Source organism: Astyanax mexicanus, chromosome 16, assembly GCF_023375975.1.
Source record: "Astyanax mexicanus isolate ESR-SI-001 chromosome 16, AstMex3_surface, whole genome shotgun sequence".
Classification (NCBI taxonomy): Eukaryota; Metazoa; Chordata; class Actinopteri; order Characiformes; family Acestrorhamphidae; genus Astyanax; species Astyanax mexicanus.
In genome coordinates, this window is record NC_064423.1 from 40,508,579 (window position 1) to 40,535,696 (window position 27,118).

Sequence of the window (27,118 nt, forward strand, 5' to 3'; positions counted from 1 at the left end):
GACCTTACTTGTTAATAAAGTTAAAATACTTAATAATACACAGCACCAGTCAAAAGATTTCTTTCTATTTTCTTTTTACATTGTATATTTAATATTAAAGACTACATAAAAGCTATACATGAACACATGCAAAATTATTTAGCAAACAAAAGAATAATTTTGTTAAACAAATCAGAGTATATTAATTATTAATAACTAATAATTGATTAATAATTGAAAGAAATTTAAAGAAATTGAAATTTTAAGAACACTGAACGTTTAATTGACTTCTGATGTGTAGATTTTTTTTGATTTTCAGATAAAACAAACAAAATTTGTACATTAATTTCATTCTATTCTATTTACTGAAAGTTTAAATTTGGTCTGAATTTGTAATTATGAGTTTTAAGTCAAACAGATTTGAATTAAGGGTCTAAATGTTTTTAAAAGAATATTTTTACCAGCGATTCGCTAGTGGGTGGGGTTTAAACATAACACTAAAAGAAGAACCCCTTCTGACACCAATCTTAGAATGTAAACCTATTACAAAAAAAAAAAAATCTGTATTCTGTTTTTTCAAAAATCTATATATTATTACTAAACAAAATATATTAATTAATTAAATTCACCTTTAATTGAAATCTACCTGATGCTTCACCTTTGACCTAAATTCAAAATCCAAAAAATAGATTTTAATTTATTTAAGCATTTTAACATATTTATAATTTTTTTTTAGTTGATTTTTTTGTCATTTATTTTTTCTTTCTTTCTTTATGCTTTTACTTGTTCATTAATTCATTTTTATTTGGGCTTTTTTACTGGATAAGTCACTGTTTATGAAATGCTTATAGATTTTTTTTGCTTGTTTATATTTATAGCAAATATTGCTCCATTGTTATTTTTGTTGCAGTAGTTTATTTCTACAATATTTTTTACAATTATTTTTTTCATTTGGCTTTTAATATTGTTATCGCTAAAATACCTTGAAATATTGTGATATTACTTTAGGGCCGTATCGCCCAGCTCTACACCTCTCAACCGCATCAACTTATCCTTCCTTCCTGAACGACCCGGCCGTGACCCCCACCCATAAATAAAGCAAGAGAATGAGAGAGAGAAAGCAGAAGTAAGAGAGAGAAAGAAAAAAAGAAAAAGAGAGAAAGAGAGATATAGAAAGAGAGAGTGAGAGTGTGAAAGAGTAAGATAAAAAGTAAGAAAAGGTTAGATACTATGCAAGAGTGTAAGACGGACGAAAGAAAGAAAGAAAGAAAGAAAGAAAGAAAGAAAGAAAAGACAAAGCGAGATACAGAGGGTGATAGAGAGAAAGTGATTTTCTAAATAAGAGTTGAAGTGTAAGAGACAGAGTGTAAGAAAAAAGAGGGAAAAAAGTAAAGAAAAAGACAGAGCAAGAGAATGAGAGAGAGAAAGCTAAAGTAAGAAAGAGAAATAAAGAGATAGAGAGCTATAGAGAGAAAGAGAGAGAGAGCGTGCGAGAGAGTAAGAGGAAAAAAAGTAAGATACCATAAAAGAGTGAGAGAAAGAAAGAGAGAGAATTAGAGAGAGAAAAAGAAGGAGAAAAAGCAAAAGTAATAGAGAAAACAAGAAAAAGAGAGAGTGTGAGAGTGAGAAAAAAAGAGAGAAAAGTGTGCGAGTGTAAGAGGAAAAGAAAAGAGTATGAGACAGAAAAGGAGACAGAGGACGCAAAAAAATAGATGAGATAAAGAAAGAAAGAGAGAGCGTGTGAGAGAGAGTAAGAAAAAGTGAGGGCGCGTGAGAGAGAAAGATGCACCAAATCTTTATTAGAATTAGAAAACTACAGTTAAGAAACTTCAGCAGTGCAATTTTAGTCACAGATTTACCTCGGCTGTGCCGCTCAAGCCACAAGTGCTCTATCAGCCAATCAGTCCACCTTAAAAACACGGAGATGCTGATAACCTTTACTGCGCAACACAGCTCCAGATAAACCATGCAGAAAATCCCCCTCCACACCTGCCAATCACACGGCCCAGACCAGGCACACGGGGTGGGGGGGCATGTGCCACTTCAACATCGGCCCAGAAAAGACCCTTATCACCCGTCGGGGCCATCACTGATATCTAACAACTGCTCAAGGTGTACACAAATCACATGACCTCTCCCCCCTCACCTCTATACACAAACTCAAAATGTGACCTGCAAAAGTATTCAACCCCCTTTATTCTGAAACGCCTAAATACAGAGTATAAAATGTGTGTAATTTAATAAAAAAAACACTGCTGAGATAAATATTTCATTACCACCGCACTGCTGAGGTAAATCCATCTGTAGAATAGCACTGCTGAGATACATCTTAAATTAGAATTGCACTGCTGCAAAGAATTATTATTTTTTTTATTCAGTTTAATTTTAAAATAGGTTACTTTGATGATTAATGCCATTAAATGCTGAGGTAAATCCATCTTTAGGATAGCGCTGCTGAGGTACATTCATGATTACAATAGCTTTGCTGAGGTAAATCCGTACTCCTAAGGCACATTCATGGTTAGAATAGCACTGCTAAGGTAAATCAATCATTAAAATAGTACTGCTGAAGGCAAATTTATTATTAGAATAAGGGTACTGAAATAAATCAAACATTAAAAAAGCACTGCCAAGGTAAATCAATCATTAAAATAGTACTGCTGAGGTAAATCCATGATTAGAATCGCACTACTGAAATAAATCCAACATTAAAATAGCACTGCTGAGGTAAATCATTATTAAAATAGCACTGCTGAGGAAAATTGATTATTAGTAAAGCACACCTGAGGTAAGTCCAACTTTAGACTAGTGAGGAATATTTATGATTAGAGAGAAAGAGAGAGAGAGAGAAACACTCAAAGTGTGACATGCAAAAGTATTCAATCCCCTTTATTCTAAAAACGCCTATATAAGGAGAATTAACTGTGTGCAATTTAGTCTCGCACAAGTACAGCTGTTCTCTGAAGGCCTCAGTGGTTTGTTAGTGAACAAACAGCATCATAAAGAAACTCGACAGACAGATCAGAGATAAAGTTGTGGAAAAGAACACTGTACTTCAATCCACCATCCAAAAATGAGCCCGAAAAAATATATTAAACAACTGTTTCTACAAACCTACCAAGACATGGCCATGATACAGCAAGGAGAGCACTGGTCAGAAAAGCAGCCAAGAGGCCCATGGTCACTCTGGAGGAGCTGCAGAGATCCACAGTCTGGCCTTTATAGGATAAGTATGGCATTAAGAACAAAGTTTGTAGTTTGTAGTGGGGGTGGGCAATATTATATCGTATACAATATATCGTAACACAGAAATATCATGATATTAAAAATCCATATCGTGATAATAGAGACGTTCTGTCTTAAAAGTAGTCTATTATTTACTGTGAAGCTTTAGGTGTATTTATTGTATAATTGTTTTAGTTTGCAGTTTATATGCATGCACTAAATATTCTGCAATATTATTTGCTGCATTATATTATTTTATGCTATATTATTTATTTTGCCACATTATGATTATTCTGTTATACTATTATACTATATTCCTGAAATTAATTAATTATTTTAGTTTTCCTATATCGCCAAGTATATCGTTATCGCAAAAATACCCTGAAATATCGTGATTATTTTAGAGCCATATTGCCCACCCCTAATGTGTAGTTCACCACAAGCCATGTAGAAACACAGCAAAAATGTGGAAGAAGCTTTTGAGGTCAGAGGAGACCAAAGTTAAACAATTGGCCACATAAAATAGGAGGAAAAAAAATAGGTAAAAAGAAAAAAAAACACTTTTTTTTTCTAAATTATTAAATATATTTAAAACGTTTGTTTTCTTGTAGAGGATTTGATCATTTAAAAAATTTTGTCTTATCCCACTTGCCTGCAAAAATGACTTAACTTTAATAATAATAGGCCAAAATATATAATTAGCATAAATATATTATGCATAATCTTCAAAATCACAACTTTAGTGGGAAAAGTAAGTAAAATCAAAAGATCCAGTCTGATTAATCATTCAATTCAACTCCATATACAATAAAAACTGCCATATGATCCAAAAAAGTGCTGACCATAAATAAAAAAGCTATATAAATTCACTATATTATACACTATATATTATAGTATATTATCGTGTTTTGTTCTGTATTCTATTCAATATCAATTTTGTTGCAGTAGTACATTCTTAAAATTAATTTTAAAAATGTGTTTAATATCTCCAATTACACTTTTATCGCAAAAATGGCCGGAAGTATCGTGATATTATTTTAGTGCCATATCGTCCAGCCTTACACTCCTCATATGTCTCAACTGACCCTTCCTTCCTGAGCTTCCAAAACTTAAAAAATCACAACTTTAGAAAAAAAGTAGTTAAAATCTAAAGATCCAGTCTGGTTAATCTCTCAATTCAACCCCAAATACAACAAAAACTGCCATATGATCCAAAAAAGTGCGGACCATAAATAAAAATGCTATATCAATTAATTATATTATACTGTGTTTTGTTCTGTATTATTTTCTATATAATTTTGTTGCAGAAGTAAATTCTTAAAATTTATTTTAAAAATGTGTTTTTTTTTATATCTCCAATTAAATTTTATCGCAAAAATGGCCTGAAGTATCGTGATATTATTTTAGTATCATATCGTCCAGCCCTAAACTCCTCATATGTCTCAACTTATCCTTCCTTTCTGAGCTTCCTAAACTTAAAAATCACAATTATACATAAAGTTAAAAATAGTAGGTACAGTAAAAAGATACAGTCTGGTTAATCACAAAATTCAACATCAAATAGTACAAATATAGCCGCAAGCGGCAATCATCGGGTTCAAGCACCAACTTGCACAATGGTGCCTACTGGAGCATTGAATGGTGATGTGTAAGAAGGTCTAATATGATTGGAGATGCCCTGTCACATTTAGAAATTATCAAGTTTTTCACCTGTTATTAATGTTGAGCAGAGGCCTTTCAACCTGATCAGTGCTTAAATTCACATGTAAATCTAGTGAACTTTGTAGGATATTCATTAAGTGAGTTAGAACTAGTCAAAAGGTGTCTACATGTTATTGGTATTGATCAGGTGGCTTCAACCAGAATGTTCACAAAGTGGTATTCAGATTGACCTTTGAACCTTTGCAGAACAAGCTGAAATGTTTGACCAAACAAGTTTAAATTAACACAAAGGAGTGAATGTTCTGATATGACATGTAATTACGAAGTTATTATAAATCTAGTTCTGAATTAAATGGCGCTTCATCAAGCACCAACTAGCACAATGGTGCCTACTAGAGCATAGGATGGTGATGTGTAAGAAGGTCTAACACAATTGGAGACATTCTGTCACATTTAGAAATGATCAAAAGTCTTTCACCTGTTATTAATGTTGAGAAGAGGCACAAAGGAGTGAATGTTCTGATATGACATGTAATGTCAAGTTATTCTTAATCTAGTTCTGCATTAAATGGCGCTTCATCAGAGTGATATTGTACAGAGGTCTTTAACATTGTGAGATTACAGCAAATACTGCAGAGTTACAGCAATTTAGGTTAGAAATTCCAAGGACGCACAGATTGCTTGATGCCTGGAGAGTATTGTATGTGAAATGTTCACAAATGTTTTTAATGAACATTTACCTAGAGACTCTACAGTGTGCAGCAAGACTGAAATGGAGGTGATAGGCCAAATATCCAGAGAGTAGTTTCAATATAGCTATTTTCAAACAATTAGCAATTATGAATGAACAAAGCACTTTTTAAACATAGTTGTATTGAGAAATTTGTCAGAGCCACTGTACTAAATATGGCAAAAACAATTAGATGTCAAAATAGTACAGCATGATTGACATATACTTGTTTTTTTGGAACAGCGCCCCCCAGTGGGCGGATTGTTTCAGCACTTTGCAGGTCACTACAGTGTCTCCACCTAAACATAACTGCCAAATATCATCCAGATTGGGCAACATTCAGCCTGCCAAAATGTCTGCTGAATGCTGATTGGCTGATGGTGTTCAGCCATGTTGATTGATTAAGTTGCCCTTTGAACATCCTTTAGAGGCTGTATGATAGATTCTGCATGCAAAGTTTCAACTTGCTAGGTTGCACGGTTGCTGAGAAACAGTGCTCCAAATTTACCTCTTGAAGTGAATGGGGCATATATCCGGAAGGACTAATTTGCATATGGCGGCCATATTGTTTACATATTTCAACTTTTTCTTAATGAATATTGAAGCGCATGCTCTCACGAGTGTTTTGATACCAAACATGCCAGGATTGGTCAAAATTCCTAGGACTAGTTTGCAAAAGTAGGTTTTGCATATTATGCAAATTAGCACAAAATCTATATAGACGGAAGTGCATGGTCCAAATTGGAAAGTTGTTGGTATTGACCCAAGGAATCCATCAAAAAAAGAATTTTGAATGTAGGTCTTATGGTTTTTGAGTTATTGAGAAAATTGTGAAAAATGAATTTCCTTGTTTATAGCGCCACCACTTGACCAATCGGTGCCATTTTTGTTGTCCACCGAGATGCACTGATCCTACATCTACCTACCAAGTTTCATTTCTCTATGACTTACGGTTTAGGCTGCACAACTGTTTTTACAGAAGAAGAAGAAGAAGAAGAAGAAGAAGAAGAAGAAGAAGAAGAAGAAGAAGAAGAAGAAGAAGAAGAAGAAGAAGAAGAAGAAGAAGAAGAAGAAGAAGAAGAAGAAGAAGAAGAAGAAGAAGAAGAAGAAGAAGAAGAAGAAGAAGAAGAAGAAGAAGAAGAAGAAGAAGAAGAAGAAGAAGAAGAAGAAGAAGAAGAAGAAGAAGAAGAAGAAGAAGAAGAAGAAGAAGAAGAAGAAGAAGAAGAAGAAGAAGAAGAAGAAGAAGAAGAAGAAGAAGAAGAAGAAGAAGAAGAAGAAGAAGAAGAAGAAGAAGAAGAAGAAGAAGAAGAAGAAGAAGAAGAAGAAGAAGAAGAAGAAGAAGAAGAAGAAGAAGAAGAAGAAGAAGAAGAAGAAGAAGAAGAAGAAGAAGAAGAAGAAGAAGAAGAAGAAGAAGAAGAAGAAGAAGAAGAAGAAGAAGAAGAAGAAGAAGAAGAAGAAGAAGAAGAAGAAGAAGAAGAAGAAGAAGAAGAAGAAGAAGAAGAAGAAGAAGAAGAAGAAGAAGAAGAAGAAGAAGAAGAAGAAGAAGAAGAAGAAGAAGAAGAAGAAGAAGAAGAAGAAGAAGAAGAAGAAGAAGAAGAAGAAGAAGAAGAAGAAGAAGAAGAAGAAGAAGAAGAATCTTAGCAAAAACAATAGGGTTCTACGCACCTTCGGTGCTTGAACCCTAAAAACAGCCAGATTTATTCATATGATCCACAAAAGTGCTGACCACATACAAATGCAATATACATTCTTCATATTATACTGTGTTTTGTTCTGTATTCTACCCAATACTATTTTGTTGCAGTAGTAAATTCTTAAAATTAATTTTAAAAATGTGTTTAATGTCTCCAACTATATTTTTATCGCAAAAATGGCCGGAAGTATCGTGATATTATTTTAGTGTCATATCGTCCAGCCCTAAACTCCTCACAAGTCTCATTTGACCCTTCCTTTCTGAGCTTCCTAAAGTTAAAAATCACAAATTTACATAAAAAAGGCAAGTAGTGGGTACAGTAAAAAGACCCAGTCTGGTTATTCACTCAATTCAACTCCATATACAACAAAAACTGCTGCCAGATTTTCATATGATCCAAAAAAATGCGCTGACCATATAAAAATGCAATATAAATTAAATATATTATACTGTGTTTTGTTCTGTATTCCTTAATGTCTTTTTGCTACTAATATAAAAGTATAAAATATTTAAAACACTCTGTAAAACATGTCAAACGTTCATAACATTTGTTATATGAGTCTGCAGTGTATACAAGTTTATATATATTAGATTAATATTATTATTAATATAAAATATAAAAGCCATTCCTAACCTTTTAACAGTTGTTTATATTGGTTTATACAAATATTATGTCATAAACGTACAATTGTGTTCACAAGTGTGTGAGTGTGAAACTGAGCACACACAGGAAATAAGATAACATACTTTATACTACAAGAAAAGTTTATTTAAATGTTATTCTATATTTATTTATACATATATATGTGTATTTATTTGTGAAAACTGAGCGCTGAGTAAAGAGAGGCGGGCTGTCTGGCCGAGCTGCGAGTTCACTATTCGCAGTCGTGCAGCCGCAGCAGCGCAGCATGAAAAACTAAAGAGCTGCAGCCTAATTGCTGCTGATCGTGACGCAAACGGTTTCCAGGGGTAACGAGTTTTGGAGTCGCCGCTCCAGCATTTCCTCATCTGTTTGCACTCAGAGCAGCCGACTGCGCAGCCATTGCATCCTGTTACACACACACACACACACACACACACACACACACACACACACACACACACACGAGTGTGTGTAAGAAAGAGTAAGAGAGATAGAGTGTAAGAGTGTGAGAGTGTGTGTAAGAAAGAAAAAGAGTGTAAGAGAGAAAAAGAAAGAGAAAAAGAAAGTGTGAAAGAAAGCAAGAACTTTGTTTTTTTATATAAATTTACACCAGTGATGCGCGCACACACAGAAAAACACAAAGATAGAGAGAGAAAGTGTGTGTGTGTGTGTGTGTGTAAAAGTAAGAGAGAAAAGGAGAGAGTGAAAGAAAGGAAGAGTAAAGAGTGCAAAACAGAGTGTAAAAGAAGAGTGAAAGAAAGAGTGAAAGAAAAAGAGAGAAAGAAAGAGAGAATTGTAATTACTTTTATTAGGGATGCACACGTGTGTGTGTGTGTGTGTGTGTGTGTGTGTGTGTGTGTGTGTGTGTGTGTGTGTGTGTGTGTAAAAGTAAGAGAAAAGGCGATAGAGAGAGTGAAAGAGTGTAAAAGAAAGCAATAGAGAAAGAGAGTAAAAGAAATAAAGAATTGTTTTTATATGACTTTACACACACAGAATGACACAGAGACAGAGAGTGTGTGTGTAAAAGTAAGAGAAAATGAGAGAGTGAAAGAGTGTAAAAGAAATAAAAAAGAAAACTTTATTTACTTTTTTGTAAATAAATTAAATATTAATTTACACTAGGGATGCACAAAGAAAGACAGAGATAGAGAGATTGTGTGTGTGTGTGTAAGAGTAAGAAAGAAAGAAAGAAAGAAAGAAATAATTAAGCGAGCAAAGAAAGAGAGAGAGTGTGTGTTGAAGAGTAAGAGACAGTAGAGTGTGTGTGTGTGTGTGTGTGTGTGTGTGTGTGTGAAAGAGAGACAGTGAGAGAGAGAGTAAAAGTATTAAAGACAACGAGAGAGAGAGAGAGAGAGAGAGAACGAGAATAAGAATGAAAGAGAGGGTAAGAGTAGAAGAGAATGTGTGAGAGTAAGAAAGAAAGGGAGATGGAGTGAGAGAGAGAGACTGAGTGTTTGTGTGAGAGTGAAAGAAAAGAAAAGAAAAGAGAGAGAGAGACAGAGTAAGACAGAAAATAAGAATAGAAAAAAGCGCAAGAGAGGTACATGGAGAATACTTAACCACTTAACAACACACTTACTAGCAAAGTACAATATTACACTGCATTTACCTCAGCAGTGCAGTTTTAGTCATAAATTTACCTCAGCTGTGCTGCTCAACACACACAAGCAGGTGAAATTTACACGGAAAGAGGCAGCCAGTTTTTTTGGTAAGGTGTAGTGAACACTTCCTTTCATTTATTTTATTTATGCAAATAGATGGTAAAAATGAACTTAAACTTGCAGTTTCTCGAATCTTTCTGACAGCTTTCTTCTTCATTCCCTTAAATACTAACTTAAATTAAGTATTAGTTAAATTTTATTTGTGTTTAAACATTATACTTGATTCATAATCTGGTTATATATGTGAATAATCTCATCCCACACATTTAATGTACAAGACTGTAAATTAATACATTTTGTTATTATACTGAATTAATGTGAATAATGCAGTATAATTATTCTAAAAAGGTTATATTTATATAAACATTTATTAGTGTGAAAGTTATGAGGTGTGAAATATACCTGCAATTCTGGATTGACTCATACATATATAGAAATATATACTCACATATACTCATCTGTAATTACCTATATTTTTGGACGGATTAAGATAAAACAATTAAAATAATTCAATTATTATAAACTCAAACAAATTATGATAGTTACAAACTAATAAGGGTAAATTAATGTGTCATAACTAATTATTAATTGACCCTTGTTATATGTTAATTATTATTAATTACAATTTAATTATTATTTCTAAATTTATCATTTATTATAATCTTAAGTATTGAAATTTAGTCATTTTTAACTAGTGTCAATTAATACTTAAATGAGATGAGACATTACTTATTATCTTTTTTTATTTAACATATTATTATATTACATTGTTAATGTTCATTATTTGTGAAATTATTAAATATGTGGAAATATGAAATTATATATAATACTATTAATATCAGCATTAATGTATTTTTTTTTCACAGTAGCTCTTCTATAGTTTATATTTACACCAGCCAATTACAAATACAGGAAACCAAACATTTTTATTGTTTAATGATACAATAAGCGGATAATCAGCATTTTAAAACAATATATTTATATATATATATATATATATATATATATATATATATATATATTTTATATATTTATATGTATGTTTGTTAGGTTTTTTTTTGTGTGAGGCCTGTAATTAGTGAAATAATGTATTGTATGTAAAGCATGCAGCGTCGGATCGGGCCGAGGAGAGCCGGCGGTGCACCCGGCGATGTACCCGGCACTGTACCCGGCGCAGAGATCAGGCAGCAGAGCCGGCAGTAAATGGTACAGGGCAATAAGTAAAACTGGGCTTTATTCTGGAGTCACACTCTCATACGTCACCGCCCCACTGACGTCAATGTTATATCATTCCACATGGCTGCAGAGCGCGAGAACGTGACAGCTGAGAGGAGCTCCACTACCGCCGTACTGCTCCCGCACACACACACACACACACACACTCTCACACACACACTGCTCTCACACACACACACTGCTCTCACAAAAACATACTGCTCTCTCACGCTCACACACTGCACTCACACACACACACACACACACACACACACACAGCTCTCACAAACAGACACACTCACACACTGCTCTCACAAAAACATACTGCTCTCTCTCGCACACACACTGCTCTCTCTCACACACACACACACACTCTCACACACACACTGCTCTCACACACACTCACACACTGCTCTCACAAAAACATACTGCTCTCTCTCGCACACACACTGCTCTCTCACGCTCACACACTGCTCTCACACACACACACACACACACACACAGCTCTCACAAACACAGACACACTTACACACTGCTCTCACAAAAACATACTGCTCTCTCACGCTCACACACTGCTCTCTCTCACACACACACACACACACACAGCTCTCACAAACACAGACACACTTACACACTGCTCTCACAAAAACATACTGCTCTCTCACGCTCACACACTGCTCTCTCGCGCACACACACACACTGCTCTCTTAGACACTCACACACTGCTTTCCCAAACACAATCAGACACACTCACACACTGCTCTCTCGCGCACACACACTCTGCTCTTTCAGACGCGTAGACACACTCCTCACACACTGCTCTCTCACACACACACACTGCACTCTCAGATGCTTACACACTGCTCTCACAAACACAATCAGACACACTCACACACTGCTCTCACAAAAACATACTACTCTCACGCTCACACTGCTCTCTCGCACACACCCTGCTCTCTCATGCTCACACTCACACACACACTGCTCTCACAAAAACATATTGCTCTCACAAAAAACACCCTGCTCTCAAATGCACACTGCTCTCACACACACACTTAATGCTCTCTCAAACAATGCTCTCACAAACTCACTGCTCTCTCAGATGTGCACACACACTGCTCTCACAAACAGACTGTTCTCTCATGCTCACTCACACACACATTGCTCTCACAAAAACATACTGCTCTCACACACACTCTTACACTTCTATCACAAACATTTATCATCAGACACACTCACACACTGCTCTCACAAAAACACAGTGATCTCTCACGCTCACACACACTCTCGTGCACACACTGCTCTCAGACGCTCACACACACTGCTCTCACAAACACTTACAATCAGACACACTCACACAGACACTGCTCTCTCTCAGGCTCACAAACACTGCTTTCGCACACACACTGCTCTCTCCCACATTCACATACTGCTCTCGCACATACACATATTGCACTCTCCCACTCACACTCTGCTCTCACAAACACTTAAAAATCAGACACACTCACACACGTACACTGCTCTCTCTTAGGCTCACACACACTGCTCTCTCACACATACACTGCTCTCGCACACATATTGCACTCTCCCACTCACACTCTGCTCTCACAAACACTTAAAAATCAGACACACTCACACACGTACACTGCTCTCTCTTAAGCTCACACACACTGCTCTCTCACACATACACTGCTCTCGCACACATATTGCACTCTCCCACTCACACTCTGCTCTCACAAACACTGCACTCACTCCAGCTCCCAAACACACAGAGAGACAGAGTTCACTCCAGCTCCAAAACTTGTGTTGTTTTCTTTTCTCATTTACATGACAATACCTACCAGATTTAGATTATATCAACATAATACCATTTATATTACTCCCATTATTGATCCACAGACTGCATTTATATCATGACATCATTGACACACAACATTTTGCAATGTCAATTTTTCCCCAAAATTGTGAGGCCCGATCCTAAGTATATATACGATTTGTATATTACATAAAATATAGTTATATAATTTGTATTATTATATTATATTATATAAATGTAGAATTACAGAATTAACAATACGTTTTTGGGAAACACAGAGCTAAAGTCTAATAAAAACTGTACCTACAGCTAAACTGCATTCCTCAGAAATCACACACAGACACACACACAGACACACACACACAGACACACACACACAGACACACACACACAGACACACACACACAGACACACACACACAGACACCAGCATTTCTCGGCCCGTCTGACCAGTTCCACCTCACGCCTGACTTTAACCACCTCAGCCAAACAAACACATCACTGACTTTCTGAGATTTCCAGGAAATGTATTCTAGTACATTCTTCCCCAGTGCTCTCACACACTCACACACACACACACACACACACACACCACTAGTGCATCTAAAAAAAAAAACCTGGATATCATTGAAAAGTTACTTTATTTCAGTAATTCAGTTGAAAATGTGAAACTCTTATAATATATACATGTATTAAACACAGAGTGATCTATTTTAAGTGTTTATTTATTTTATTGTTGATGATTGTGAAGCTTACAGCCAATGAAAACACAAAAATCAGTGTCTCAGAAAATTAGAATATTATATAAGACCAATGGGCAATAATTTATTATCGGTATTTATCTAAAAAAAAAAAAATAGTAGTAAAAAAAATATTAATATTAATAATTCATGTAACAATAGTATATAATAATAATAATAATAATAATAATAATAATAATAATAATAATAATAATAATAATAATAATATTTAATATAATAATATTTTTTAATGATTAATAAAATGACCAAAAAATTTCAAAAGTGTTAAGTTAATGTCAGCTTTTTCCCCCAATATCATGCCGCTTGTTAATGTCCCCTAAACACTCAGAAGTGCACTTCATCCAGATTATATAAGCGGCCACACGCAGAACAATGGAAAGAGGGGGAAAAAAAAAGAACAGAACTGAAGACATTTAACAAAAAGGGACCAAAAAAGAAAAAGAGCTGCACTTTTACATCGAGAGGAAGAGCCGGGACTAAAGTTAAACACCTGTCAGAATCACATATTCACATATATCAGGTATTTTAAACAGCGAGTGATGAAGGACGCACCTTAAATCTATTAAGGCAGGCAACAGAAAATATATAAAAATCGAATTACCCTGTATTTAATCTTTATTTTGTTGCAGTAGTGTATTCTTGAAATATTTTTATATGGTTAGTAATGTGCAGAGGTTGGACAATGAAACTGAAACACCTGTCATCATTTTAGTGTGGGATTTTAGGTTTCATGGCTAAATTGGAGCAGCCTGGTGTTCAATCTTCATTAATTGCACATTGCACCAGTAAGAACAGAGTGTGAAGGTTCAGTTAGCAGGGTAAGAGCACAGTTCTGCTCTAAATATTACAATGCACACAACATTATGGGAGACATACCAGAGTTCAAAAGAGGACAAATTGTTGGTGCACGTCTTGCTGGAGCATCTGTGACCAAGACAGCAAGTCTTTGTGATGCATCAAGAGCCACGGTATCCAGGGTAATGTCAGCATACCACCAAGAAGGACCAACCACATCCAACAGGATTAACTGTGGACGCTGTAAGAGGAAGCTGTCTGAAAGGGATGTTCGGGTGCTAACCCGGATTGTATCCAAAAAACACATAAAACCACGGCTGATCAAATCACGCAGAATTCAATGTGCACCTCAACTCTCCTGTTTCCACCAGAACTGTCCGTCACCACAATCAATTATTGTGCTCTAAAACCAGGTGTTTCAGTTTCATACTCCTTACATTTTAGCTTTTAAAAAATATATACAAACAATAAATAGAAAGGTTTCTCATATTGTTTTTACACAGACTGTTCACAGCTTTAAACCCTCTTTATTTAATGAACAGTTTATTGTATATTTTCTGATTATTAGGACATATGTTCTCATATTTATATTTAAATAAAAATTGTTGGATAGGGATGAGGGGTACTAATAGTGTACTAAATGTTAAATCATAAAAAAAATTACAGGTTAAATAAAACAACAGATCTATTGAAACTAATGAAAAGAAATATAAATGAGCTAAAAATCAATGAATTTTAAATAACCTAGCTGTTGAAAAGTAGTGTTGGCTGACTGTAGTAGTGCAGCCAGCATCTCTTGGTCCTTTTCCTGCTAGTCTAATAAATACGTCAGCAATATTGGTTTGAAATTATGGGTGGGCGATATGGCTGTAAAATAATATCACGATATTTCAGGGTATTTTTGCGATAACGATATACTTGGCGATATAGGAACACTAAAATAATTCATTTATTTCAGAAATATAGTATAATAGTATAACAGAATAATCATAATGTGGCAAAATAAATAATATAGCATAAAATAATATAATGCAGCAAAAAATATTGCAGAATATTTAGTGCATGCATATAAACTGCAAACTAAAACAATTCTACAATAAATACACCTAAAGCTTCACAGTAAATAATAGACTACTTTTAAGACAGAACAGCCCTATTATCAAGATATGGATTTTAAATATCATGATATTTCTGTGTCACGATATATTGTATACGATATAATATTGCCCACCCTTATTTGAAATGTTATTATATATCATCCGATACCAATATAACTCCAATATAACTTTGATATAACTGATATAATGGTGCAATCCCTAAAATTTAAAGTAAAATCACTCTATCAATCAGCTCCTAACCTCACACGACTCCGGTCTGAACTCTACGGCTCCAGACGCTCTAAAATGTTCAACATCATCCGACACAGGATGTCAGCTCGTCCAGCATGCCCTTTTTCACCACAGCTACGACAAAAACACGTCCAACAACGGACTAAAATAGCTGCCGGCTCCGTTCCAGAACCTGTAAAACAGCCTGGTTTCTCTCACGCATCACTCGCACCCTCCATCACACCGTCCCCCGAACACGAGGTGATCCTACAGCAGAACAGAACCTCCAGAACAGACGCAGCACTGACCACCCCAACAAAACCTCCCCAACACACCAGCATTAACCCTTGTGTGGTGTTCATATTTTTGTTACTCGTTTACTTTGTTACTTGTATTTAATTCAGCAAAATTAAGCAATTTTACATTAAAATGCTTTACACATGCTCGCTTCACCTAAATTACAAGAAATATAAACAGCTTACATGGTTAATATTTGCCCTTTACCTTTCTTATGTTACATTTCTTTTAAAAAGTGCTACTCTTTTTTTATTAGTTTTTTAATAAAATGTAAAAGAAAATGAATTAAACTCAAGATATGAGTAGAAAATTTGTTTAGTTTCAAATTTACAAATGAAGCAATGTTTATTAGCCCTTGGCCAAACATACTGTATGTAATATAAATGTGTGTGTGTGTGTGTGGTGTACAGTGTGTGTTTATCAAAAATGTCGTTTTGATATATGTTTTTCACACAAAAAAAAAAATGAGCCAATGCCAATGAGTTTGAGTTATAAAAAATATTTTTTTATGTATCATTTGATGAAAAATGAAAACGGGTCCCACAGACCCAAACACCACACAAGGGTTAAGCATATATTACTACAATATACAGTACTGTGCAAAAGTTTTAGGCACCTGTGGGAAGGAATTTCAGTAAAGAAAAAGCTTCTTATCTGTGCAGTAAGTGTTTATTATCTCAGTAAAACCCATTACAGCATTACAATAAATACAAACAGCAATTTTACAAAAAGCTAAAGTTTCCCTTAAAACAACAAAACATCTCCTAATCTCTCCTCCTCCTAATCTGAGTTTAATAGAGTTATTTCTAGCTCTCATCATATTAATCAACTCCTGGTTTGGTAAATTGGTAAATGTGGTAAATCAGGTGAGCTGCTGACGGAACTGAACATAAAATAACATAATGTACACATGCTGGCTGAGGAGCATCCAGGAGAAATCTTATTCAATTGATACTTAGTTAAAAATGAGAATTCCTTGTTACTTTTTGCTGTATTTACGTGTATTTGCATCTGTTCAAATCATACAAAATCATATGTGGTGCTTTTTTCAGGTAAAAACACTCATATTGCTGAGATAAATGGATTACATTACATTTCTCTCAAATTCCCCCAAAAAATTGTTATTTAGAGCATTTATTTGCAGAAAATGAGATATGGCTAAAATAACAAAAAAAGATGCAGAGCTTTCAGACCTCAAATAATACAAAGTTAAAAACAAGTTCATATTCATAAAGAGTTTTAAGAGTTCAGAAATCAATATTTGGTGGAATAACCCTGGTTGGTTTTTAATCACAGTTTTAATTTCATGCATCTTGGCATCATGTTCTCCTCCACCAGTCTTACACACTGCTTTTGGATAACTTTATGCTGCTTTAGTCCTGGTGCAAAAAAATTCAGCAAGCAGTTCAGTTTGGTGGTTTGATGGTTTGTGATCATCCATCTTCCTCTTGATTATATTCCAGAGGTTTTAAATTTGGTAAAATTAAAGAAAAACAGAATTTTTAAGTGTGCTCTTATTTTTTTCTATATAATGAATTACTTCATGAATTTAAAAGACAGATCTGTGAGAGAAGAATGGATCTGAGCTGAACTCAGAAAGCCTGTTCTGCCTGTTCTCTCTCTCTCTCTCTCTCTCTCTCTCTGGGTTTAAGGGTGATCTGGCTTTGTTATGGTTTTAGTGATTTAAGGTCCTCTGCCACATAAACACTTCTGACAGTCCGGCCCCTCCACACAGCGTTCCACCTTAAAAACACAGTAATCCTGCCACCAGCTCTAAACACAGAGCGCTGGGCAGAGTTCAATACTTTGGGCCTAAAGGTGATCTAAAGGTGAATCGTCAATCGTGCAGCTTGATTTATAGTGTGTCAGTGTGTCTTTGCTATCGTAACGACGGGAAAAGTACACCTTGCGTGTCTCGAAACACCACACAAAAGGCACTTAATAATTTCCGTAACCCTTTGATGAGCAACAAATGAGTAACCCCGTGAAATGCATTCATTTAACACTTTATTAAAGAAATATACATTATTTCTCTATATTGAATTTTTACCCACATGGGTCAAAAATGAACTGCATTCATTATTTTGTGTTAATTCATGCATGGCAGTGTTTTTTACACACAACTATTTATTTTTATTTTTCTTTCTTACTTACTTAAAAAAGAAGCAGCTTTTGTATAAAAAAAGGTTTTTGTTTAAAACGTAATAAAGGAAAAATAAAATAAGGATGTATGATGATCAAAAACAAGTGAATTGAGGAACACCTTGAATACAAAAAAAATTGAATTAATTTATTGCAAAGATATAGAAAATTGAAACTCAGCTGGGTAATTTTTGACCCATGTTGCGCAATTAATTAATGCAGTAATTAATCAAACATTTATTTTATATTTAGTTGCATTTGTGTCTTTTATTTGCCATCAGTCCGGCCCCTCCACAAAGCGTCCACCTTAAAAACGCAGAGATTCTGGCTGAGCACAAAACTTTGGGTCCTCTTTAAATCAATCTAAAGGCGAGTCGTTAATCGTGCACCGTGCAGCTTAATTTAGTGCATCAGTGTGTCTTTGCTATCATAACGATGGGAAAAGTACACCTTGTGTATCTCAAAACACAACACAAAAGACATGTCCTAATTCTCTTAATTAATCACACATTAATTTTTTATTTGGTTGCATTTGTGACTTTTATTTGCTGACAGTCCGGCCCCTCCACACAGTGCACCGTGCAGCTTGATTTATAGTGTGTCAGTGTGTCTTCGCTATCATAACGACGTGAAAAGTACACCTTGCATGTACTAATTCTCTTAATTAATCACACATTCATTTTTAATTTAGTTGCATTTGTGACTTTTATTTGCTGATATTCCAGCACCTCCACGCAGCGTTCAACCTTAAAAATACAATAATTCTGCAACCAGTTCTAAACACTGAGCGCTGGCCAGAGCACAAATCTTTGGGCCCTTTTTTATCAATCTAAAGGTAAGTCGTCAACTGTGCATCATGCATCTTGATTTATAATGTGTCAGTGTATTTGCTATCATAACGACAGGAAAAGTACATCTTGCACATCTTGAAAAACACCACGCAAAGGCATGAACTATTTTTTTTTTTATTAAATCACCCACTAATTTTTTTATTTAGTTGCATTTGTGACTTTTATTTGTTGACAGTCTGACCCCTCCACACAGCGTTCCACCTTAAAAATGTCGTACTAATCCTGCCACTGGTTTTAAACAAAGAGTCCCGGGCTGAGTAAAATACTTTGGGCCCTTTTTTGTTCAATATGAAGGTGAGTCATCAACTGTGCACCGTACAGCTTGATTTATAGTGGGTTAGTGTGTCTTTGCTATCATAACAACGGGAAAAGTACACTTTGCGCATCTCAAAACACCACTTTGGGCTCTGTTTTAATCAATCTACAGGTGAGTCGTCAACTGTGCACCATGCAGCTTGATTTAGAGCGTGATTTAGGGTGTGTCAGTGTGTCTTTGCTATCGTAACGACGGGAAAAGTACACCTTGTGCATCTCGGAACACCATGCAAAAGTCATGTACTAATTCTCTTATTTAATCACACGTTCTTTTTTTTTTTTGTTGTTGCATTTGTGACTTTTATTTGCTGACAGTATAGCCCCTCCACACAGTGTCCACCTTAAAAACGCAGTGATCCTGCCACCGGTTCTAAACACAGAGCGCCGGGCCGAGTGCCGGCTCGAGTGCAGTGAGTCACAGGTGCTGAGCTGTTTCTCACTGCGAATGGAAAAGTCATGAGGCCACACGTGAGAAAGAACCTTCACCAGAACATCACCACAACCTTTACACAGAGTACACAATCAACACTCAGGCCTGTTACAAAAAAGTATTTCTTTTGCTGTTGCATTTTTGTCATAGTTACGTTTCTCAGACTATCAAAAAACGTTAATATCAGAGAAATATAAACTGAGTAAATATTAAATTAACTAATTAACTGTGATTCATCACTTTTTGGAAAGCGGAGTTCAATTTCACTACTAATCACAACCAGGCCTGATTAGTGCCAGACCTGTAGAATCAAGAAATCACTTATATAATAGAACCTGAAACTTATAACAACATGAAGCAGATAAAAGATGGAAAAGGTTATAAAGTCATTTCTAAAGCTTTAAGACTCCAGAGAACCACAGTGATTCACTATTATTCACTAATGGAGAAAACATGTGTAACACTGGTGAACCTTCCCAGGAGTGACTGGCCGACCGAAAAGAAATTACTCCAAAAGGGCATGAACTACTCATCCAGGAGATCCCAACAAAAAAAAAAAAGAACCCAGAACAACATCCAAAGTAGAGATGAGCGATATGGCCCTAATATAATATAAATCACAATATTTCTATATATTGTATTTTTGTGATAAATGATACTCTTTGCGATATGACAAAACGCTTGGGCAGTATTAGCATTAGCCACGAACCGTGCCAAACGCTAGCTCTTATGCCTTTCAGAGGTGAGTATATCGGGCTGTAGCCTGCTGCAAACCCTGGCAAGCACTGTTGTTGGAACATTAGCATTACCTGCTAACTGCTACAAATCACTAGCTGATATTACCCTAGATTACCGGAACACTCAAGGTTCCTCAGTGCAGCTCTGTCATAAGGCATTTACTAGCGGTTAGCCCCTAATGCTAACACTGATGCTGCTGCACCTAGCTTTAGTGGAAATCTGGAAATCTAAGCTTACTGTAAATAAACAGAAGAGCTTTATTCGCCCAAATAAACAGTTTCCAGCAGGGAAAACTGTGTAGATTACATGCAGTACAATTTTGTACTTAGTTTAGCCTTATTTAACTTTTTGTGAATTAAAAAATTAAACTAATTAAATTAAATTGGTCATTCATTATGTGAAAGTGAAATTTCTTATTTTCATGAAATCTTTTACTTTGTTTTATCCGATTAATCAATCAATTACTCGATTAATCAAAACGATTTTTCAGTAGAGTACTCGATTATTGACATAATTGATAGCTGCAGCACTAATTTAAAATCAAATAGCTGTTTGTCGTAGTCAAAGTCAAAGTGGTTTTTGATAGACAGACAGACAGCAAGGTTGTCAAGCATTTCCAAGCACTTTATCCAGAATTACAACACTTTTTAGACTTGGAAATTGGAATTGGACTTATAATTCAAGCATTTTCAAGCATTTTAAGCACTCAGATGAACCCTGGGTATATACCCTGGACACCAGCAGCAGCAGCAGCAGCAGCAGCAGCAGCAGCAGCAGCAGCAGCAGCAGCAGCAGGCCCAGCGGCGACGTTACAGTAACTGTGCTGTTTGAACAGGACCCCTGACCTGGGCGGAGCTGACGGCACAGGTGGAATAAGGTCAGCTTTGTCTAATACAAATACTCTCAGCTGATTTTCAGAGGTCAGCGCACAGAGGTCACCCGCCGTGTACCGCTGGTAATTCAACACCACGTCCTGCGCACACAACCAGCCCCTCCGGCACGCTCCGGCTCAATTACTCACTCAATTACCAGGGTTTTATACGCCTTACAATCAGCGCAGGCTGAGACGCTTACAGTACCGCATCAGGATCCTTAAAGACAATGTAATAATAAATAATATATACCAGGGGTGTCCAAACTATTTTTGTTGGGGGCCAGAAGGAGAAATATATTTGAAGTCACGGGCCACAGACTCTGTAATAAAACAAATAATGAAATATACCACTTTAAATAATACATTTTCCTAATTATTTTCATTTATACACAGTTTTACTTGACTTACTATCTTTATCTATGTTTGACAGTGTCGGTAAACTAAGATTTTTCAAATTGATGTTTCATTTCATGATGTCTCTTAATATTAAATATATAAATATAAATATATATATATATATTTATTTATTTAATTAATTATTTATATATATACACACATATATATATTTACAGGGTTCATACACCTATTACAAGGTAAAATTCAAGCACTTTTTAAGCACTTTTAAGGCCCACAACCAGAGGTGGAAAGTAATGGATTACATTTACTCAAGTTACTGTAATTGAGTACATTTTTTGAGTAATTTGTTATTTTTAAAGTAGTTTTTAAAATAGGTAGTTTTACTTTACAAAATGTGCCCCGCCGGACAGAGCTGTCAGCTTTCAAAACTTCCACATGAAACCTGAGAAAGCATGTGGTGGTAAATATTTTTAACATTCTGCTTAAATGATAAAAAAAAAATGTTAATAGCAGTTAAAGCACAGCAATGGCAAGTTAAAATATAATAATGAACTGTGAAACTATAAAAATACGGTTTATAGTCACCTATATGACCATAAATTTTAATAGTAAAGAAGAAAAAATGGATCATAGAAACCTATACCACTTGTTCTTGAAAATGTTTTATGGGGGGGTCTGAACAAATACTGCCTGAAAGACCCAAATTATTATGTGGAATAATAGTTCATTAAAAACAATTTAATTGATGATTTGTTGTACTTTTTTTACATCAAATAATTAAAAGTAACTATGTAACTTTTACTGAGCGCTGAAATGCGTTGGTTATTTTTGTTCTGCTAATAAATCAGAAATTCTCAAATCAACAAGTGCTGCTGGTTTTACTTTTTTTTTTTACCATCTGATTCAAGGCCCACGATACAACAATCACATCCATTAAAATAACTTAAATACAAGAATTACAGAGTAAGCTGTCTTGAAGAGATGCGTTTTTATCATATCAATAGTAGGGCTGCAACTAGGCCTAATGATTATTTTGGTAGTCGATTAATCTGCAGATTATTTTTTCGATTAGTCGATTAGTAAGCGATTTTTCCTGCCATTTTATACCACTAAAAACGATAGAAACAGCAGAACATGAGATTTAAATGGCATTTACATATCTGAATGTTATTTAAACATGCAAAGTACTGATATTTAGTGATTAAATCATTAAACCATTTACTCATCTCCCATTGCACTTCTGTCTTCAGTACTCTGTGTAATGCAGTACTGTTATAAATGAAAGATTAGTCCACAATAAAATTTGTAGTTGACAAATTTAAATAATCGACATTGTCGATTATATCGACTAATCGTTGCAGCCCTAACCAACATCAATATCGTCTCACGTTATTCAGCTGTGCAACACTGTATCGAATTTCAAAAACACACAATATACATTTGTATTACTTTAAAGTGATAAGATTGGTGTCAGAAGTGGTTCAGCTAGTGCTGTAGTACTTTAAACAGGGTTTGTACACCTTTTACATGGTAAAATTTAAGCTCTTATCAAGCTCTTATCAAGCACTTTCAAGGCCCATTTTTTATTTTTTTTTCAGCACCTTTCAGCTGTGGTAAATTACTGATAGTGATATCTCAAAACTGCGATTTAGCGATATAGATCAATGAATATATATGCAAAACTATTCTCCACACTTCACAGTGACTACGCTGCCAAGAAAAAAAAAATACTTCTAAGTAAGTTGGAATTAACAGCAGTAATTTGGGATTTAGCATTTAGCATTTATACATTAGCATTTAGCATTTTTACATATCAAAATTATTGACTTCCTTTTTGTCACACTGCAGAAGATGGTATTATGGTGGTATTGTGTTTGCTAACAGCAGAATGAGAAGAAATTCAAGCCTTTTTTAGTTTAAGGCTCTGCAATTTTTTTTCTTAAAGCAAACTTAATTAGTCAGATAGTTATTTATTGTAAAGTAAATGTAGTTACAATTTCAAGCATTTTTTAAGCACTTTCTCCAAAATTCCAGCACTTTTCAGGCCTGAAAAACAGAACGTTAAAATTCAAGCATTTTCCAGGATTTTAAGCACCTGTACGAACTAGGGGTGGGCGTATGGCTCTAAAATAATATCACGATATTTCATGGTTTTTGTACGATAACGATACTTTTGGCGATATGACAAAACACTGAATTAGTAAAATAATTTTGAATTTTATTGTTGCATGCAATATGATATGGCTAAATGAGATATTTAAAAAAATAATTTCATCAGATTTTTAACAGTAGTCAATAATCCAGAATGGCATGATACTTGTAATGCACTCCAAATATCTCCATATCTCCATATTAAAGTAAAATAAATGATACTGGACAGTATCTAGTAGATAAATAATAGGAAATGAGAACAGTGTGCATTTTTCTTTTGCTAAAAATGGCAAAAAAGTAGAACCCTGATGTGATAATTAGGTAATTAGGGGTGGGTGATATGGCACCATATTTCAAGGTATGATATCGTTCACGATATTACCATTTTTTGGCGATATTATCATGTACAATACGATATGGCACAGCTCAAACTGCTGTGCATACATACAGAAAGGTGAACAGAACACCAGTAGTAAATATTAAATAAAATAATGCTGCTTGTCTAAACTCAATTGATAAAAGTGCATCAATAAAGTGCTGTAAGATTTTGTGGGAAAACAAAACTGCACTGACTTTAGACTTGATAATAAAACACAGTGGATCAACACCAGCAGATGACAGACATGACTCTCCAAACCATCACTGATCATCAGTACATTTTACATTTCATTTAAAGGAAATCAAGGGAGCAGAGTCTGGAGGAAGAGTGGAGAGACACACAGTCCAAACTGCTCGAGGTCTAGTGTGAAGTTTCCACCAATCAGTGATGGTTTATGATGAGGATGAAACTGGCACTCATCAGGAGCACCACAGGAAAGGAAGAGCGAGAGTTTCCTCTGTTGTACACGTTAGGTTTATCAGAGTTGCCAGCCTCAGAAACCACAAGTTAACAACTTAAAACACCTTAATACTTCTTCACAGAGTATTTTGGTTTGTTTAACACTGTTTTTTAAGTTACTACAGGATTCCTTATGTGCTCCTTCATAGTTTCTATACAAATCAGCCATGATATTGCTATTTAATAAATATATACAATATGATGTTGTATTTACTGTGTTTTGTCTATTATTGGCTTTATTGGTATTCCATTTCTATTTCCATTTCGATCACTGTACTAGAGAAGTAGTCCAACAGTAGTGCCGTGGATATTAGTACAAATATTTAAATTTTAAAGCTAAATAAAAGTCAATGGAAGTGCCATCACGTCCAGTTTAACAAAACAAGCAAGAAAAAGTGGAAAATAGTGCCTTGCACTATTCCCATCACTGCACAACAGTATCATCCTGTAATGTTTCAAAAATAAGAATAAACGTTGCATAGAACTAAATAGAAGAATGAAGAATGACTGTTTTTTTACTACAGCAACTGTATTTTTGTATTTACTGTAAGAACCTTGACTTTTGTTTTGTCCATTATTGTATTATTCACTCACTCATTTCTTTCACTGTAGCAGAGAAGTAACCCATCATTACTACACTGTATCAATACTAAATGATAAAATAATAATACCGCTGAAAATGAATAAAATACATATATAGAAGAAGAAGTATAAGTATGCAATAGCATTACAGCAGTTTTTAAAATATGTCTGCTACTGATGTATTAGTTTGCATTTCAAAATGTCATGATAGCTACTGTACATATTAAAAATGCCTATAAATATTGTGATAACGTTAGAGCAACTAGAGTTACAGTTTTATTGTATTTATTGCAATTATCTATACGCATTAACATGTGCTTTGCCCTCTGGCCTTGCACTATTCCTATTACTGAACCAAAGATTTACACTAGGGGTGGGCAATATTATATCGTATACAATATATCGTGACACAGAAATATCATGATATTAAAAATCCATATTGTGATAATAGGGCTGTTCTGTCTTAAAAGTAGTCTATTATTTACTGTGAAGCTTTAGGTTTATTTATTGTATAATTGTTTTAGTTTGCAGTTTATATTCATGCACTAAATATTCTGCAATATTTTTTGCTGCATTATATTATTTTATGCTATATTATTTATTTTGCCACATTATGATTATTCTGTTATACTCTTATACTATATTAATTAATTAATTATTTTTCTGTTTTCCTATATCGCCAAGTATATCGTTATCGCAAAAATACCCTGAAATATCGTGATATTATTTTAGAGTAATATCGCCCACCCCTAATGTACACCAACAGAACAACCCTGTATTGCTACAGAACTATAATATAAAATATAAAATAATATAAAAACTCACTCTCAGCTATACAGTGCCAAACACAACCAACCACGATACAGTTTCGTGCAACGCGACAAGCCAAATAAATAATAATAATAATAATAATAATAATAATAATAATAATAATAATAATAACTTTAATAACCTTTAATAAATCTTTAACAGTACCAAAGAAGTAGCCCAACAGTACCACCTTATATTGCTATATATAATTAATATATATATATATATATATATATATATATATATATATATATATATATATATATATATTAATATATATATATATATATATATATATATATATATATATATATATATATATTTTTTTTTTTTTTTTTTTTTTTTTTTTTTTTTTTTTTACCAAAACAACTAAGCAGAAACTTATTCTTGGCAAACAGTGCAACACAACCAACCACGATACAGCTTATTGCCATGTGCCAAGCTAAATAAACACATTTAATAATAATAATAATAATAATAATAGAATATAAAACAATATCCATGCATGTTCTATCTCACCTGTTGTCTAGATATTGTATTTTTGGCCTATTGTACCAGAGAAGTAGCTCAACAGTAGCACCTTATATTGCTATAAATATTTAAAACATTTTAAGGAACTCATTCTTGGTCAAACAGAGCCAAACACAACCAACCACGATACAGATCTAAATAAACACACTATTATAAAACTAGAAATATAATAGAAATAAGCCAGAATGTCCCTCCCTTGACTTATCTATTACTGTATCAGATATTATCCCAACAGTAAAGCAATATATTGGTACAAAAATAATTTGTCAAAATTCAATAAAAACGAATAGAAGTGCAATCACATTCAGTTTACTAAAAACAAGCGAGGGAAACTTATTGACTCTATTTCTATAACTGTAGCAGAGAAGTAGCCCAACAGTACTGCACTGAAGTAAAATAATAATAATAAAGATGAATAAATAAGTGAAATAAGTGAAAATATGTGCTGTATATTGGTACAAAAAAAATGTGTCAAGTTGGATAAAACAGAATGTAAGAGAGATCACGTCCAGTTCACCAAAAAGAGCGAGAGAAACTATTTTTTTTTTATTTGCATTTACTGTATGCACCTTAACCTGACCTTTACAATTACTGCACCAGAGAACTGCCTCAATAGTACCACCATATATTGCTCTAAATATTTTACTTTAGAATAAAATATAAATATAAAGTTAAATAGAAGTGAATAAAAAAAA

At 34.4% G+C, this 27,118-nt stretch overlaps 1 protein-coding gene and 1 long non-coding RNA gene across 5 annotated transcripts in view; both read right to left on the reverse strand.

Annotated features, from left to right (window-relative positions):
• LOC125782185 (uncharacterized) overlaps nucleotides 1–14,153 on the reverse strand; it is a 28,368-nt gene extending 14,215 nt beyond the window's left edge. The window contains exon 1 of the long non-coding RNA XR_007424771.1: nucleotides 14,082–14,153. This is a non-coding gene — a long non-coding RNA (uncharacterized LOC125782185). The remainder of the gene's footprint in view (nucleotides 1–14,081) is intronic.
• Nucleotides 1–27,118, reverse strand: part of pde3b (phosphodiesterase 3B) — a 116,342-nt gene that overhangs the window by 86,432 nt on the left and 2,792 nt on the right. The gene's annotated exons all lie outside the window — the stretch shown is intronic.